The following is a 17954-nucleotide window of genomic DNA, read 5'->3' on the forward strand; positions in this document are numbered from 1 at the left end:
AGCCAGTGTGCTTCTCCAAACCTGGTGCGAGATGCCAGGGCTCAGCCTCCCGATATTTTGGTTCAGGTGGTCATGTGAGGTAGGGCCCAGGTAATTTGAACCTGCATGTAAGATTGAGCATCCTGGTAGAGCCTCTGATTTTCAAGCCACTGCCTGTGTTATTTTAGCCATTTATTTGAGTATTTTAATTTGTTTGTAGGAGATGATTTGCAACTGACCATGTAGGGAAGATTGGTCAAATTCACTGTTTTGGGTAAGTGGCGTTAAGTCTGTCTTTCTAAAATGACAGATCCATATTCATTATTAGCAGTTTCTAGTTTATATCATCAGGGAGAAGGAAAGTTATTATTTATTAATATTAGCTTTGACAGGTAGGTATAAATCTTTTCCAAGTAATTTTTGTGTCAGTATATTTATATCAAAGCTTTTATTTATGATAGGAAAGACACAATTGTAGCTTACAGTAATGAAGTTGGAATTTCATTTGTCAGAGGACTGTTTTTATCCTTTTATCCAGATTGAGTTCAGTTCAGTGTGGTCGCTCAGTCGTGTCCTAATCTTTGCGACCCCATGAACTGACAGCATGCCGATGCAAATTTTAAAAACCTAATTGTTGTATTTAGATTGTAAACATTAGTGTTTAAGGATTTCTTCTGCATGATAAAAGGATAATAAGATATTTATTTAAAATTTGATATTAAATTTTTTTTGGGGGGGCATGATATGAAAATTTCTGTAAGTACAAAACATAAATGAAGTGTGATGTCTTTGTATTGTATTATCTTAATTTCCCAGAATTCTCATCTCTATGGTTTCTGATAGTTGTTTAGTCACTAAGTCATGTCTGACTCTGTGTGACCCCATGGACTCTAGCCCACCAGGCTCTTTTGTCCTTTGGATTCTCCAGGCAAGAATACTGGACTGGGTTGCCATTTCCTTTTCCAGGAAAAAAAAAAAACAAACATTTTGTGGGTGATTTTTGGAAAGCAGGTATGAAGCACCAGCTTTAATTTTTATGTTCTGAACCTTATTCAGGGAGGCAGGCATGCTGCTGCTGATGGGGCTTGCACTGTGAGAGTGGGGCAGCATCTAGACCAGCCCCTTTCCCAGCTCCTACTGGAGCTCCTCCTTCAGCTTACCCATCTCTGGGCAAATTCATGTGCAGCTCTGTGGTTAAATACTGCAAGTTTGTGCTTCCCATGAGGCGGGAGATACTTCAAGGAAGATATGATTCTAGTTTATTCTTGTAGTTTACACATTCTCCATGTTCTTGTCCACACCCAGCTTGCCTTCCAAACTGTCTGCCATGTAGTGACTTCAGGCTCAGCAATAGATGCTGAGTCAGGGTGCACAGAGAGACTCCCTTAGCTTCTGCACATGCACAGACCTCTTTCCCCTAAGAAACCAAATTTCTAATCAAGGATCACATAGGTGTTTGCTTATGCCTCCTTAGTCTCTTTTACTCTAGAACAGTCCTCTAAATTTTTCCTTCTCCAAAGATACTGGCTTTTTAAAGAAATAAGTTCGGCTGCATTTTGCCTCCTGAATTTGCCTATTTTCCCCATGGGGTTCTTCTATTCACTGTATTTATTATATATTGAAAATCAAGTCTATGGCTTAATTTAATTCAGTTTAAATGTTTAATGTAGAAATGCTTCCAAGGCAGAGCATGTTTTTCTTCTGTATCATATCAGAAGAGACCTGATGTCATCTGCTCCCTAACTGTTAGTGATGCTACATTTAACCACTGGAAGATAGTGACCACCAGGTCACTTCCCTCTCTAGGTAGGTTCTTCTCTTCATAATTAGCAAGTTACTGGTAACATGATACTTTTGCACCCTGTGAATATCCTGTACAGCTTTTATCTAATGCTTTTAGCATCCATTGATGACTCTTGCTTAGTTAGATTATTTCACTGGGTGTCACAAATAGTGATTTTCTAATTGTATCCTTTCTTCAATATTTATTAGTTTGTATTCTGCTTTTTAAATAAAGTTCCCTTTTTGAGAGATTTATGATCACTATAAAAATTTTTTTTGTTAATGTTAGAAATTTGCATAACAGCAAGGAACAGTGATCAATTGTTCAGTTGTGTCTTTAATCTGCTTACCTCTCATGTACAGTATTACATAGACTAGTTGTGAGGTTTATGAGGGGAGCAAAAATACATTTCCAAAGTGATGCTGAGGTAGATGAGTATTCACATGAAGACTAAGCTTTAGAGAAAGATTTATTGGACAGTTTTGAATGCTAAAATATTATTGAATAAAATTCCAGTGAGAGTCTGAGCTATGGTTTTCTTTGAATATTTTAAAATCTATCCATCATAACAGCCCTAGAGAGACATACTATAGGGATATTGTATTCTTTCTTGATTGATACCTGGATATCTAAAGATGTTCTTAGAGATGGATAGAACTTAACATATGCAGAATAGTTGTAGAATATTTATATTGAGGGTTTGTTGAATTCTAGTGAAATATATCAAAAGAAATATATCAACGTGACTGTCATTAAGTCTATCAGATCTATCTATCAGATGGAAACCAGTACAAGTCTAAGCTGTATCATTTGGGGAAGACATTGGGCAATATGGCACAACTGAGAATGTCTTTTGAAATGTTAATATGATGGAATCCTATACAAGTTAATGAGTTTCTTTTTAATCCTTGAGTCACTGCTTTGAAAGATATCCTAGTAAAAGTTACTTTATGAAATATATATAAAAATATATATAACTGAGTTATTTTTATGCCTCATTATAGAATATTCAAGAATAAATAATTGTCGTGAATCATGTAGAAAGGATTAAGACTATCTGGTGATTTTTCAAAGTCAAATCTGAAGATGAATTTTTTAAAACAACAATGATGATATTTTAAGGAGAATTACAGTTAGAAATGCATCTCTAACCTTTAATTTAATACATAAAACAAGCATTATGTGTGTACATTGATCCTAAACTTTTTAAACTGCAATTCCAAGTAGGTTTAAAATTGGGTAATTATCTGATGCAACTTATGATAGAAAACTAGAAGATAAAGAAAAAAGAAGTTACACAGGAGATAGAGTTAAGACTGATCTCTAAGAGCCAAAAAAGTATGGTTTTCTAAAGGTCAATGCATCAGTGAAGGTTGTCTATCCTTAATTCGGGTTGTAAGAGATTCAACTATATTTCTCTAATCAGCATCATTTGTGGGTATGAGCCTTAAGTTCTTCTATAACTCTTAGGATGAAGATACTCAAAGACAGAAAAATAGAGTAAAAATGCAATTCCAAAAGACTCTAGTCAGAGTTACAAGGCAAATCACCCCTCAGTGAAGTCTAAACTACTTATATCATGAAGGACTATGCACATGCTTAGCACACAAAAGATTATTTTGAAAATGAGATCAAAGACAAAAAATTACAAAGATCATAAAAGAAGTTTAATGTCATGAGAAAGAATTAGCAAAACAAACAAAAAAGACAAGAAAATTATATCCTCAAGGGATTGGTCTTGGGACCCTCATGCACATCCAAATCAATGTGTGCTCAATGTACTTTATATAAAATGGTGTATAAGAGTTGGCCCTCTGTATCTGTGTGTTCCACATCTCCCCATATGGAGGGTTTACTGATTGTACTAAAACTAAGATCATGACATCTGGTCCCATCACTTCATAGCAAGTAGATGGGGAAACAATGGAAACAGTGAGAGACTTTATTTTTTTGGGCTCCAAAATCACTGCACATGGTGACTGCAGCTGTGAAATTAAAAGGCACTCCTTGGAAGAAAAGCTATGACCAACCTAAATAGCATATTAAAAAGCAGAGACATTACTCTGCCAACTAAGTCCATCTAGTCAAAGCTATGGTTTTTCCTATAGTCATGTATGGATGTGAGAGTTGGACTATAAAGAAAGCTGATGTTTTTGAACTGTGGAGATCAAACCAGTCAATCCTAAAGGAAATCGGTCCTGAATATTCATTGGAAGGACTGGTGCTGAGGCTGAAGCACCAGTACTTTGGCCATCTGATGCAAAGAACTGACTCATTGGAAAAGACCCTGATGATGGGAAAGATTGAGGGCAGGAGGAGAAGGGGATGACAGAGGATAAGATGGTTAGATGGCATTACTGACTTGATGGATATGACTTTGAGCAGGTTCCAGGAGTTGGTGAAGGACAGGGAAGCCTGGCATGCTGCAGTCCATGGGGTCACAAAGAGTAGGGCACTACTAAGCGACTGAAATGAACTGAACTGAACTGATTGTATACCCTAGAAACTGAAGAAAGCAGAAAAATCAAAATGAGTCTGTTTACATTGTTAAGGAAGTAAAAGAAGTAGTAGAATACACATAACAATAATAGTGAAAAATAATCACACAACAGTTTAAATACAAAGAGAAAAATAAGGAATTTGAAGGTATATTTGAGGAAATCACTCAGCCCAGAGAAATGTAGAAGTTAGGACTCAGTTAGGACTCAGTTCAGTCACTCAGTCCTGTCTGACTCTTTGTGACCCCATGAACTGCAGCATGCCAGGCCTCCGTGTTCATCACCAACTCCCGAAGTTTACCCAAACTCACGTCTATTGAGTTGGTGATGCCATCCAACCATCTCATCCTCTGTCATCCCCTTCCCCTCCTGGCTTCAATTTTCCCAGCATCAGGGTCTTTTCCAATGAGTCAGCTCTTCGAATCAGGTGGCCAATGTATTGGAGTTTCAGCTTCAACATCAGTCCTTCCAATGAACACCCAGGACTGATCTCCTTTAGGATGGACTGGTTGGATCTCCTTGCAGTCCAAGGGACTCTCAAGAGTCTTCTCCAACACCATAGTTCAAAGCATCAATTCTTCAGCGCTCAGCTTTCTTTATAATCCAACTCTCACATCCATACATGACTACTGGAAAAACCATAACCTTGACTAGACAGACCTTTGCTGGCAAAGTAATGTCTTTGCTTTTTAATATGCTATCTAGGTTGGTCTTAACTTTCCTTCCAAGGAACAAGCATCTTTTAATTTCATGACTGAAGTCACCATCTACTGTGATTTTGGAGCCCAGAAAAATAAAGTCTGACACTGTTTCCCCATCTATTTGCCATGCAGTAATGGGACTGGATGCCATGATCTTAGATTTCTGAATGTTGAGCTTTAAGCCAACTTTTCCACTCTCCTCTTTCACTTCCATCAAGAGGCTCTTTAGCTCTTCACTTTCTGCCATCAGGGTGGTGTCATCTGCATATCTGAGGTTATTGATATTTCTCCTAGCAATCTTGTTTCCAGCTTGTGCTTCTTCCAGCCCAGCGTTTCTCATGATGTACTCTGCATAGAAATTAAATAAGCAGGGTGACAATATACAGACTTGATGTACTGCTTTTCCTATTTGGAACCAGTCTGTTTTTCCATGTCCAGTTCTAACTGTTGCTTTCTGACCTGCATACAGGTTTCTCAAGAGGCAGATCAGGTGGTTTGGTATTCCCATCTCTTTCAGAATGTTCCACAGTTTATTGTGATCCACACAGTCAAAGGCTTTGGCATAGTCAATAAAGCAGAAATAGATGTTTTTCTGGAACTCTCTTGCTTTTTCAATGATCCAGAGGATATTGGCAGTTTGATCTCTTGTTCCTCTGACTTTTCTAAATCCAGCTTAAACATCTGGAAGTTCACGGTTCACATATTGCTGAAGCCTGGCCTGGAGAACTTTGAGCATTACTTCACTAGCATGTGAGATGAGTGCAGTTGTGTGGTAATTTGAGCATTCTTTGGCATTGCCTTTCTTTGGGAATGTGGAGGTGAAAAATATAAAATAAAAATTAAGAGACACAAACTAAAACAATTTCTAAAATGTGTCTGGTAGGAATCCAGGAAATAGAGAATAGGTAGACCAAGGAAAATAAAATAATCAAAGTTATCAAGACTCATTATTTTCCCGAACTGCAGAAAGACATGAATATCATGATTCAATCTATATAATACCCACAATATCTGATCATTTCAGTTTTCTGCTTAATGCTATTCAGTTCTGCATTGCTCATAAATAAGGTTAATCCTTAGCATGACATATGATTAGATCCCTACTCTGTCTCCTTTGACCTTCGCTTCTTATCATTCCCAGAAATCATCATATATTTAATCCATGACCAATTTCTTTCTCATTTCCTCCCATTTATTCATGAATCTACATTGAATAAAATTCCTTCTTCCTCCCTTACTATCATCTCTCATCTCATTTGATCTCCTTCAACATCTGCCAGAGCAGACTTTACCTACTTTTTCTTTAAAGCTAATTTTAGATATCTTGTCCCTTTTTGTCTTAACCTTTGCCCATTTATGGTTGGAGAGGAAGTATTTCAGTTTAAGATTTAACAGAAGAATGGTTTGGATAAGGAAAAATGCCCTTGGTTTGCAGGCTCTGGCAAGATGATTTAAATGAAGTATAAAACCTCATCAGAATTCAGGGGATCAAGGAACTGTTAAAGCACTGAAAAAATTATGCATATATGTTATTACTAAAATTATGGTATGGGGAAGATGACTATGATTCAGTCTTCAAGTCCTTGGTGAAAGCAGGATAATAATCAGTAAGTAAACAATGGTGATGAAGAGGAAAAAGTGGTATTTGTAGGTGAAAACATCAATAATGGTTTTTAATGGAAGTGAAAAAGCCTTGGTATGAAAGTGGTATACATGAGAAACAGATAATTATTCCTTCTCCTCAAAGCCTGAATGTGGAATTGGTGTTGTAGCAAAATTGGCTGTCTTGTTCTGAAGTCATCTTTAAGTGAAATGGCATTGCACATAGGGGAAAGTCACATAAAGTCAAGGTAAGAAAATGTGAGCTATACCTGTAAAAAAGATGATGAAGCAAGTGCATTCATTTATAAATTAGGTGACATTAATCAAATTATAATCTATTCTCTTGAAAGACATAACATTATGGATGATGTAGTAAGCTCAGATATCTTCTGAATTATTGGGTGGACACGGGTTTGAGGATGGCCAACAGATTCACTGGAATTGAGAAACTGCAAGTCTTGAAGGAAAAATGCTGGTAAATTTTACTTCAGGATTTAGCAAGTGGATCAGGGCTTCCCTGGTGGCTCAGATCGTAAAGAAGCTGCCTGCAGTGTGGGCAACCCAGGATCGATCCCTAGGTTGGGAAGGTCCCATGGAGAAGGGAATGACAAACCACTCCAGTATTCCTGTCTAGAGAATTCTATGGGCAGAGGAGCCTGGCCGGCTACAGTCCAGGGGTCACAAAGAGTCAGACACTACTGAGCAACTAACACTTTTCCTCATTTGGTGAACCCAGGGTCACTTTTTTGATTTTCCTGAAACTAACTCAGGCTAAACCACTGGGCCTTTGGCAGTCCTTCCTTTGAAATGTGCTTAAACAGATTTAATTTTACCAAAGAGTAGTGTACACATTTTGACCATTTTTCTCTCTGTGTCTATCTGAGCAGAGAGATGGTGTGAGACAAACACTTATGTCAGATAGCTTGGAAAGAAGACATTCACAATATTTGGGTGGAATCACTTCCAATGGTGGGTGTCAGTGAATCTGCCAGCCTGCTGAGTCTAAAGTGTTGAATAATTGTTGCTCGCCTAAGGCTTTTCTGGTTCTTTGGATGATAGATATTGACAGGTAAGAAGAACTTGTAAAGAATTTCCTTTTTGATTTGTAGAGATCCCACATGGTGCCTGTGTATTTCTGTGTGTTTCACAGGGGTGATGTATTTCCCCTTAAGAGCCTGCTTACTGGTGTTGACTATTGTGTCACTCTCTGCAAAGATCAGTGGGTCATAGGCAATGAGAAAACTGAAACTTTACTCTGAGAAGGCTGCTCATGAATGATACCTCAGTCAGAGCAGAACACAAATGAATGCATCCAGGAGTGTGTGGATGAGCAATGTCTGTGGGGACACAGATCCTCAGAATCTACCCTAAGTCATGACAGAGGAAAGCTGAACTGGGGAATAACACAGAAAACTCTTTGCTGTGATAAAACAACATTTTTTTTCTTTAGTTACCAACACAATTTGGGCAAAGCACAGATTCTACCTTTTTCTAAAGAGTCAGCAGAAAACCCCATTAGTTGTACATATTAATACCTTAATAAAACCCTAATGATCTAAGTTTTAAAGATGATATACTGATAGATGAGGGGAATAAGCTAAAATGGATATACTACTATATTTTTGCTCAGTCAAACCAGGATTTTAGAAATAAAAAGGTCAAATTTAAAAAGGTGGGAGAAAGAGAAATTCATAGTGAATCTAGGGTCTGTTTACTAGAATTAATAGGTTTAAAAAAGTCTCAACATTGGCTTCCCTGGTGGCTCCGACAGTAAAGAATCTGCCTGCAAGGCAAGAGACCTGGGTTTGATCCTCGGGTCAGGTAGATCCCCTGGAGAAGGGAATGGCAACCCACCACAGTGTTCCTGCCTGGAGAATTCCATGGACAGAAGAACCCAGCCAGCTACATTCCATGGGGTTGTAGAGTCGGACACAACTGAGCAACTGACACACTTTCAACATCGAATAGTAGCATGACCAAATAAAATAAGGTGATGTAAGTATTCCTTCTCTAAATACTTACTGAACTTTTTTTTCATACTGGAAATACAAACAAAAAACGCAATCCAGAGCTATAAGGAATTCAGTCTACTTGGAGATATTTGAACATGTCTAAGTAGTATCATCTGCTTCACCATTTGGGGAAAGAAATATGATCACACACCAAATAATTTTTTTTTCCAACTGATTATGCAGTTCTCTACATGCCTTTATTCTTTCTGATTTTCAAGTATCCTGAAGTTCATGTTGGCTAAGGGGATATATCTGAACTCTGAAATGTCATTACCTTTCTTTGGTTGCTAAAGCATGGTCTCATTGCTAATCATTATTCCTTCAGAGTTTGATGAATAGTTGTTCATGTACCGGTGATGTCTCATTGAGAGAGTCCTTGACCCAGGCTTCAGTGATGTGAACATCCTGGGGACTCAAGATGACAGCACTCTTATTCTCAAGTTCAGCTTCTGTTTCTCAGCTGACTGGGTCATCTCTCTGTGTTCTTGACTTTGGCTTTTTGCCCTGAATTGCTTGTCTGTTGTATTGAGCCTTGGTCATTAGCCCAGACTCCTTCTTCCCTCATGGTTATTTCCCTGGAGATTTTCCTGGCAGTAGAAATAAGTCAGGACCACATTGTGCAACTGCATTTTCTGAACTGTGATTCTCCTAAGTAAGTGAGTTCTCGGGCACTCCCCTCCCAATAGGTTTCTTTGTTTCTTCTGTAGATTTTCTTACTAATTCCTTCATCAAGGATGATGATTGTGGATATATACCAAAGTCATAGGGAAATACAGCTTTTAATAACTATATTATACTCTTTACTCATGGAATGAGCACTTCCCAATTGCCTTATATTTGCACTGAGGTAAAATGGTATGATAATAATAAAATTTATTATTATTAAGCAATATTTTTGTCTGTGCTCGTGGATCTACAAGTAGCTGAATTTATTTTTCAATTCACTTTTATTTAGTGCTGGGTAGGAAGGATAATTTCTTGATATGTTAATTTTTACTTTGTTCATACTGCTTTTTATTGTTTCTCTCAAATCTCAAGATGGTATCCTGGACCTTTTGTGTTTTTTCTCTTTCTATTGGCTTTGATTTACCTAATTAATGAGAATATATTAGAATGTCCTAGAGAGAAGAAAGGAGAGAGGAAAGTGTTAGATTTTAGGATCAGACTTGAGTGAAAGTAGAATATCTGAAGAAACTTTGAGACTAAGAGAAGGGATGGGAATGGCAGAAGTGATGGGTTCCTGGGGTTGGAGATCTATCCAGAGTAGATATCTAGGGCTACTTACATGCCAGATCTTAGAGCAGTGATTTCCATGCAAGTGGGGGACATCAAACACTAAGTGTACCAGAATTGCAGTTCTGGGCCTGCACTTGACTCGGAAGCCCCAGGGCTGCCCCTCTTCCAGAAAAAGTCCAGCTTCGACAGTGGGCATGTTGGCAGAGATAAGCATGGTCTGAAGACTACAGGACATTTCCACAAGTTCTCTTTATTTATAAGATTCCAAGTCTTTTGTTTGCAATCCTGAGAAGACTGTGCTAATGGTCAAGAATGAATGTGATACTAGCCTGGCCAAGGGTGAACTTGGAGCAAATTAAATATCACTCAAAAATAAAGTAACAGTTTTTTTTTTTGGATCTAGTTATTAAAATCATATTTATCACTAACTGAAGATAAACTTTTTCTGGTGGGGCCTTCACAAAGGAGATAATACTTGAGGTGAATCTTAATGAATGAGTAGAATTTCATGACATGGAGAAGAGTATAGAAGTTTCTAGGAAGAGAATTTATTCTAAAGAAAGGTGTAAGAACAGAACATCTTGAAGTATCTTAGGTAGTAGTAAGTGATCTAGTGTAGCTCTGTAGTAGAATTGTATGATAATAATAATAAAATGTATTATTATTAAGCGATATTTCTGTCTGTACTTGTGGATCTATAAGTAAGATCTACAAGTACAATCCACTTCTTTCTTGTAAGAAAGAAGGCTGTGTACAGACTTTACACAGTAGGTGAAGCTTCTTCATGAATACCTAGGATTTCTTTGTCTAAAGAACAATAGCATCATTTTTAAGTGGGTCATTTTTGTCATCATATATTTATTGTTCATTCATTCACGTTATTGTGTACCTTCTCTGTGGCATGCACCATCCTAGAGGCTTGAAATTACTAAATAGAAATACTGAATAGAAACAGAGTTCCTTCTAAGGTTCTAAATAGGAAGGAAGGCTGTAAAAACATCACCAGTTAGATAATATAATGTTGGATGAGATAAGTGCTAGATGGTAAAATAGTGTGGGGCAAGGGCATGGGGAATAATGAGGGATGTTTTATTAGCTGTGCAAACTAAGGGAAGTCTCTCTGGAGAGAAGTAAGAGAGAAAATCATAAGAATATCTGATGCAAAAACTGTTTTTGCATGATGTTTATGCTTTTGAAGGATAAACCTGCCTATCTCAAGGAGAACTGACTGTAGATGGGTAATAAGGAGACCAATTAGGATGTTATTGTTGTTTTCCAGGCTGAAGAGGAGGTGGCAGTGCAGCAAGTCGGGTAGAGAAAGTGCCCAGAGGCAGGTTAGGGGCCAGAAGGTAAAGAGCCTTTTCAGCAGTACTGCCAAATAGGGTTTATTCTCTGGTCTACTTCTGCAGGCATGCAGTCAACTGGCCCTAGAGAACAGAGTTAGGCCATTACTGGCTTTTTACTGCAGTGTTTTCACTGCACATTCATACCTGTAAGCTGAGGAATCCCACCTTGGAATATGGAATCTGTGACATTAAGTTCTGGTGGATTCATGCTTCCTGGACCAAAAGAATACTGATGCAACACTTTATTTGTCTAGACTGCTACACTGCTGAGAGTATGCTCAGCACCAGCTGCAGCAGAAGCAGAGTAAAGTCTTTTCTCCTGGTCTCTGTTCCACTGCATAACTGGTTTTAATGTGAGAACCCTCTCCAGTCTTTTCAGAAGTAAATGAATTAAAAACATAAAGAAGAAAGTATAATTATAATGGTCAATTTTTTTGATCTAGTAGGACACACAGTTGATGTGCTTTAGACTTCAAGGAAGAAATAAGAAAGCAATTTTTATTTTATTTTATTTTTAATTTTAATTTATTTATTTTAATTGGAGGTTAATTACTTTACAATATTGTATTGGTTTTGCCATACATCAACATGAATCCACCACGGGTGTACACATGTTCCCAATCCTGAACCCCCCTTCCACCTCCCTCCCCATACCATCCCTCTGGGTCATCCCAGTGCACCAGCCCTAAGCTTCCTGTATCCTGCATCAAACCTGGACTGATGATTCATTTCTTATATGATATTATACATGTTTCAATGCCATTCTCCCAAATCATCCCCCCCCCCCCCCCCCACAGAGTCCAAAAGACTGTTCTATACACCTGTGTCTCTTTCGCTGTCTCTCATACAGGGTTATCATTACCATCTTTCTAAATTCCATATATATGCATTAGTATACTGTATTGGTGTTTTTCTTTTGGACTTACTTCACTCTGTATAATAGGCTCCAGTTTCATCCACCTCATTAGAACTGATTCAAATGTATTCTTTTTAATGGCTGAGTAATACTCCATTGTGTATATGTACCACAGCTTTCTTATCTATTCATCTGCTGATGGACATCTAGGTTGCTTCCATGTCCTGGCTATTATAAACAGTGCTGCGATGAACATTGGGGTACACGTGTCTCTTTCAATTCTGGTTTCCTTGGTGTGTATGCCCAGCAGCGGGATTGCTGGGTCGTATGGCAGTTCTATTTCCAGTTTTTTAAGGAATCTCCACACTGTTCTCCACAGTGGCTGTACTAGTTTGCATTCCCACCAACAGTGTAAGAGGGTTCCTTTTTTCTCCACATCTTCTCCAGCATTTATTGCTTGTAGACTTCTGGATTGCAGCCATTCTGACTGGCGTGAAATGGTACCTCATTGTGGTTTTGATTTGCATTTCTCTGATAATGAGTGATGTTGAGCATCTTTTCATGTGTTTGTTAGCCATCTGTATGTCTTCTTTGGAGAAATGTCTATTTAGTTCTTTGGCCCATTTTTTGATTGGGTCATTTATTGTTCTGGAGTTGAGCTGCAGGAGTTGCTTGTATATTTTTGAGATGAATTCTTTGTCCATTGCTTCATTTGCTATTATTTTCTCCCATTCTGAAAGCTGTCTTTTCACCTTGCTTAGAGTTTCTTTTGTTGTGCAGAAGCTTTTAATTTTAATTAGATCCCATTTGTTTATTTTTGCTTTTATTTCCGATATTCTGGGAGGTGGGTCATAGAGGATGCTGCTGTGATTTATGTCGGAGAGTGTTTTGCCTATGTTCTCCTCTAAGAGTTTTATAGTTTCTGGTCTTACGTTTAGATCTTTAATCCATTTTGAGTTTATTTTTGTGTATGGTGTTATAAAGTGTTCTAGTTTCATTCTTTTACAAGTGGTTGACCAGTTTTCCCAGCACCACTTGGTAAAGAGATTGTCGTTTCTCCATTGTATATTCTTGCCTCCTTTGTCAAAGATAAGGTATCCATAGGTGCGTGGGTTTATCTCTGGGCTTTCTATTTTGTTCCATTGATCTATATTTCTGTCTTTGTGCCAGTACCATACTGTCTTGATGACTGTGGCTTTGTAGTAGAGCCTGAAGTCAGGCAGGTTGATTCCTCCAGTTTCATTCTTCTTTCTCAAGATTGAATAAAGTAATTTTTAAAAAGCCAAATATGCTGGTAAATATATTTACTAAAGCTGATTTTTTTCCCAAGCACCTATTCCATCTAATACAATTAACCTGAATGGATGAAATGATATAGTTCAAATCAAAATAATTTTTGAACAAAGTACCACACTTTTTATTAATTCCTAATAATACTGCCCCCCATTAAAGGTTTAGAAGAGAACAGGACAGATGCTGCTGCTGCTGCTGCTGCTAAGTCGCTTCAGTTGTGTCTGACTCTGGGTGACCCCATAGATGGCAGCCCATCAGGCTTCCCCATCCATGGGATTCTCCAGGCAAGAACACTGGAGTGGGTTGCCATTTGCTTCTCTAATGCATGAAAGTGAAAAGTGAAAGTGAAGTTGCTCAGTTGTATCCAACTCTTAGCAACCCCATGGACTGACTACCAGGCTCCTCCATCCATGGGATTTTCCAGGCAAGAGTACTGGAGTGAGGTGCCATTGCCTTCTCCATAGGACAGATAACAATTAGTGAAAAATATTCAGAAAAGTCTCAGGAAGCACAGGAAGACAATGGGAGGGAGAGGGGTAAAAGGCTTTTGGAGGCAGATTGCATTGGGCGATGAGTGGGAATGTACATTTTGAGGAGTATTCCAGACCTAGCGGGGGTATTTAACAGCATAGTCTCTCAGATCAGCCAATTCGGCTTAAATTCTGGCTTCAGGAGTTCGTAGCCATTGCATTTGACAAGTTACTTAAATTTGCTGTACCTCAGTTTCCACATCAGAAAAAGGAAATAATAGCTCTTAACCTTATAGAAACATTGTCAGGATAAGTGAGATTTTATCACACAGTTTTTAATATAGAGATGGACACGTAAGCATATTTAATATATTTTACCTATTTTTATTAGACTGGGTAGTATTTGGAGACTGGATGTGGAGTATAAAAATACAAAGGAATAAAAAAGAGCCTTGAGTTTCTTATTTGATCCTCTTGGTTGCTGTTTCATTACATCTTTATACCAGAAAAAATACTTAAATCAGACAAAAGAAAAAAATAAGTTAAAAGAAGTGGTCTTGGTTTTCAATGCATTTATCTTGGGATTCACCACTTGTTGGTGCCTGCGTCTATAGTTCATTCATTTTTACTGTTGCAATTCCATTTTATGGATAAATCAGTATGTAGAGTGGATGGGCATTTGGGTACTTCCTCAGTGGCTCAGCAGGTAAAGAATTGGCCTGCAATGTGGTAGACACAGGAGACTCAGGTTTGATCCCTGGGTCAGGAAGATCCCCTGGAGAAGAATTGGCAACCCACTTGTTTTCTTTCCTGAAAAACCCCATGGACAGGGGAGCCTGCAGGGCTACAGTTCATGCAGTAGCAAAGAGTTGGACATGCCTGTGCACCAGATACACATATACATTTCCATTTATATATGGACATATGGGTCATCTTTATTCTGATATTAGGTACAGTGCTGCTATAAACATTCATGTTTTTGGTGCACATATGAATGGAATCTGGTTGGGTATATGCCTAGAAATGTTTGTAAGAACTACCCAGGCAGGTCTTGTACATACCATCTCATCTCACTCTTCTGGTCCTCTGGCTTTGCTTTCTCATCCACATTTCAACTCTAATTCAAGTGCCTTTTATTCTCAAATGCTAAACTAGATGCATGGGAAAAGGAGATTCTAGAAAATGTAGTTGTTGGTCTCTCATTTGTGATGCAGAGAAATTAAATGTGGGTAGGGATGATGCTTAATTGATAACAGACAATACAGTATGAGCATATTTTCATTTCTAGTGGTCATATGGATATTGTATTTTGTGTTGTGTTTGTTGAATTATCTTGCAATTATTTGTTTGCTAATCTTTTTCACTTGTAGATAAAATGTTTCGATATTCCAGATACAAACCTTTCATGAATGATAGGTTTTACAAATAGCTTTTCCTATTCTGTAGTTTGCCTTTTCTCCCTTAATGGTGTCTTTTAATGAATAGAAGTTCTTAATTTTAATGTACTGCATTTTAGCAATTCTTTCCATTATTGCTAGTGTCCATTATAAGCCATTTAACAAATTTTTCTCTATCATTTGTCCAAACTTTTTAAAAATTGAAAAGAAAAGATTCTATTTTTAGGTATGCGTCTTGTAAACAGTCTTTTGTTATTTTATTTCCCTCTCCTTTCCTGAGTAGCTTGGTATTTTTATGCTGCATTTTGACTCTTGTTGTCGTTGCCCTACGATAAAATACCTCTTGACTAGTCAAAGTCTAATATAAAGAGTGCTTTTACCTTGAAAGTGCAAAAGTTCTAAAATTCTTTAACATCATTTACTGCCTGTTCAACTCATGTGTTGCGTCAAGTGTTGTAATTATCTATACCTGGTAAAATACCACAACACATGATCATTATTGTTTCATTTCATAAATAACATTGAGATTTAACCACACATTCCTTTTGCCTTTTCCTTCCTTCTTCATTCCATTTGCATAGCTGTATTTGCTGGGTTGGGAAAATCCTTCAGAGAAGGAAATGGCAATGTACTCCAGTATTTTGCCTGGGGAATCTCCTGAACAGAGAAGCCTGAAGGGCTACAGTCCAGAGCTATCAGAGTTAGATACAACTTAGCAACTAAAAACAGTTTCAATCAATACTATGTCTCTTTTTTCTGAAGTATTATCTTTGGGGTAGACTACTGATTAAAAAAAATTATAGGAATTTCTTTGCTTGAAATATCTTTTTTTTTTTTCCTTTTCATTTTTGAAAGCCTTATTTTGGTATAAAATGAAAGTTGTATTTACTTCCTCGGGAATTGGTAATGGACAGGGAGGCCTGGCGTGCTGCAATTCATGGGGTCTTAAAGAGTCAGACACAACTGAGTGACTGAATTGAACTGAACTGAGTGCTTTGAAGTTACCATTTTTTCATATTCATCATGCTCTAGCATCTACTTTATCTGCTTGGAAGTCAGCTATAAGTCTGATTGACTGACTCTCCTTTGGAGTTAATGAGTCTTTCTTCTCTGGCTTTAAAGATATCTTTTGGTTTTTGCTTTTCGGTTATTTTGCCATGGTGTACCTAGGAATGAGTCATTTTATTTTTGTTTCTTGGTGTTCATGGCACATTTTGAAATCTGCAGCTTGAATTTCGACATTTTGTTTATCTAGCCCTCTGAGTCTGTGGAATTTTGCTCAGAGTCAGTCACAAGTTCCACTGAGCTTCTGAGCCTCTCACCTGCCTCTTCTGGATACCTGCTCAGGTGTTCTGGTCAGGCCCCTCTAGGACAGAAGCAGTGCCCACCTTTCCTTCACTGATCTGCCTTTTTCTTCTATATTTCTCCCTGTAGTTCTTCACTGCCTTGTTATCTCTCTGAAAGGAATAAGAAGTATAATCAATATAGTTTATTAAAATGCACTATGGTAATTTGAAGTGAATTTTATTTGCTCTTCTAGAGAGGGGAGCATATAAATAATAAGCTATTTATTTTGCTTTACAATTTTCATAAATGCATGAATATATAAAACATAAATTCTATGTTTCAAACTGTAGCTTTAAATGTGTAAATAGACTACGAATGAGAAAGATTATCCTTGAACACTAATAATTTTCTTTTTTTGATTTTGTTTGTGCATTGTTTCTAAGTAACCTTAAATGTATTATAGAGTTTTTAGTGGGTATTAGGGACAATCTTTCAGTATAAGTTAATGTTTTCCCTAAGTAGGTTAGAGAAATGACACCCACTCTAACTTTGGAATTTAACTCAGATCTTAATTTAAGTCACCTTAGCATGCTGAAGTAAGTAATGGAGAGAATTCTTGAGAAAGCATCTTTTGCTAAATTTATATTTTGGTGTATCTTCGGAGGCCTGCTCTTCACACATAGTTTACATTCAGTGGCCTTGAGTAATCTTGGTTTACATAACTTTTTTTGTAGCAAAATGAATAAAGTAGTAGTTCTAAATAAATCAGTAGAAGACTTTATAGTGATTGTGCCTCAGTTGGGGTACAGAGATATATCTGCCATGTATTACTTCTCTTGTTTGATATTCATGTTTGAGACTAATTTCAGTCCTGTTGTGTTTTACCAACAAATTAGAATAAGGTCATTCATGCTAAAATATAATCTAACTAATAATAACAAACATCCCTGCATTCAAGTAGCCCAGAATACTGTATTTGACTGAGCTTGACATTGTGAGGAAAGATTCTATTTTTGACATTTATTCCTACTGGAGAGTCACTTCATATAAGTCCACAAAACATTAAGGGCTTAATATTTTCTAAACTTGTTTTTCCTTCAGAATAAGTAAAACATTTGGCAGGTTTATTGAACTGTTGATACAGCATGATGCCTCAGGGAAACTAAAAATCTTTGACTGCACTAAAGTGCTTAAAAATAATGACAGTTCACATCCTTAGTCAGGGCTGGGAATGCATATCAGATAAGAAACAACCTTAAGAATTGTGCGGAATGGATGACTGAGAACCAGAGGAGTAAAAACTAGTCGACCTCAGCAATAACATACTGATTTTTTAACTCTTTACCTTCTGGAGAAAACCATTTCTCCCAATGTACTATTTTAATATTTTGTAAACAAAAAGGTGAACAATTAAAGTATTGCATTTCATATTTATCCAGCAGTTCTCCAAGAAGGATCATAAACAGACTTAATGACATTTTTGTTAATCTTCAC

General features: G+C 37.4%; 1 protein-coding gene across 32 annotated transcripts in view; it reads left to right on the forward strand.

The window, feature by feature from the left end:
* The window catches only part of LOC129619891 (uncharacterized), a 684565-nt gene that overhangs the window by 135550 nt on the left and 531061 nt on the right, over positions 1 to 17954 (forward strand). For 10 of the 32 annotated variants that reach the window (XR_008698264.1, XR_008698241.1, XR_008698242.1 and 7 more), the window contains one exon: positions 200 to 253. The exons of the other annotated variants lie outside the window; for them this stretch is intronic. The gene's annotated coding sequence lies outside the window, so the exon portion shown is untranslated. The remainder of the gene's footprint in view (positions 1 to 199; positions 254 to 17954) is intronic. 32 annotated transcript variants of the gene reach the window in all.

This window comes from Bubalus kerabau, chromosome 9 (assembly GCF_029407905.1).
Source record: "Bubalus kerabau isolate K-KA32 ecotype Philippines breed swamp buffalo chromosome 9, PCC_UOA_SB_1v2, whole genome shotgun sequence".
In the NCBI taxonomy this organism is placed as follows: domain Eukaryota; kingdom Metazoa; phylum Chordata; class Mammalia; order Artiodactyla; family Bovidae; genus Bubalus; species Bubalus kerabau.